The sequence below is a fragment of the Mastomys coucha genome, unplaced genomic scaffold (assembly GCF_008632895.1).
Source record: "Mastomys coucha isolate ucsf_1 unplaced genomic scaffold, UCSF_Mcou_1 pScaffold15, whole genome shotgun sequence".
NCBI classification, from domain to species: domain Eukaryota; kingdom Metazoa; phylum Chordata; class Mammalia; order Rodentia; family Muridae; genus Mastomys; species Mastomys coucha.
In genome coordinates this window covers 133,952,804-133,954,405 of record NW_022196897.1, presented here as the reverse complement: position 1 = coordinate 133,954,405, position 1,602 = coordinate 133,952,804, and positions in this window count along the sequence as shown.

Genomic DNA, 1,602 nt, shown 5'->3' with positions numbered 1-1,602 from the left:
ATTTGAACTCATGACCTTCCGAAGAGCAGTCGGTGCTCTTCCCTGCTGAGCCATCTCACCAGCCCCCTGTGATAACTTTTATTAGCCAGGCATGGTGGCATATGTTAACCTCAGCACTTTCAATGGAAGAACTTTTTTAAAAGACTGAAATAAGCATGAGGAAGGAAAGAGCAGAAGCCAACTAGACTAAAAACAGAAAAAAGTAAAAGAAAAAAAAACCCAATGACATAAGCTGTTTATTTGAAAACTCAGTATGGTAATTCCCTAAGAGAAGTCAAACATCACTGATGACAGGAAGACACTTCTAATACCAGGACCCAGGGTGCAGTTGCATGTGTCAATAGGCCCCCGTTATTCCACGGGCAGAATCAGAAGGAACTGATTCCCCGTAATTCCATGGCCAGAATCAGAAGAAGCCTGAGTTCCAGAACAGCCTGGGCAACCTTGAGAAACCCCATCTTAGAAGCACCACTTGCTGTGCTTACTCTTTCTATTCCATGCTGTCATCTGCAAAACAACCCCACTGGTCAAGGTCTTGTGTTGTTCCCTCACAAATCTTAGTGAGCTGTGGATGCTAGATCTTGCCTCACAAGTGCTAGGAATATGGTATGTCCTGAGGTTGACCAGATGATGCCCAGACAGTAGGATCTCCCCCCACCCCCACCCCCCAATGAATACAATCCTGGTTGCCCTGGAGTAGCCAGGCTATGCCACTAGCTTTCTTCTGGCCAAGGTCCACTGGATGTCTCAGCCTCTGGACCACGATCAAGCTTGTCTGCTTTTAACAAAACTAGCTTTACTGTATGGATGTTTTGCCTGCATGACTGTCTGTGCACCACTTGTGGACCTGGTAGACATGGAGACTATAAAGGACATCAAATCTGGAACTTGTTAAACAATTGAACCACCATGTAGATGCAAGGAATTGAACCCAGGTCGTCTGCAAGAGCAGTAAGTGCTCTTATGAGCTGAGTCATCTCCAACTCTTAAGTCTATCCACCCTGGTCCCCAGGGTTCAGCCATACAGTGCAAATCCTAAAGGCTTTCTCATAGTTCCTTCTGGGGAATCCATCTAATCAGGGCATCCAGCTTGAGGATACAAGAGTCAGATGTCTATCTACAGTCTTAGGAATTTGAAAATATAACTTTCTGTCCTGAATATCTCTCCATCACTGCTTAAAGAAAACTTGGCAAAGAATTAACTAATTTTATCTTCATTGATAGAAGTCAAGACTGTTTTTCAACAAAGCAGCACCAAAAACAAAAAAACAAAAACAAAAAAAAAATTGTCTTTGTTAAAGCAAAGTAGAGGTTAGAGCAGAACCCAGACCTCTCAATTTAGCAATCACTCTAACAGGGAACTTGAAATAGACTACAAATGAGTATTTGTGGATGAAGCAAACTTTGCTTTTATTGTTCTGAAAACAAAATGTGGCTCCCACAGAAAAAGGTACCTCTTTTCTCACTGAGTACTTTCTCCAGGCCCTTATGTGTGCTGGGTCCAAAAGGAGACACCCTAGTGTTGACAGCAGACTGTGTTTGCCTTTGGCCTATGTGTGGAGTGCATTCTGGTAGGGCAGGGATAGGCAAGAACAGTAAAGA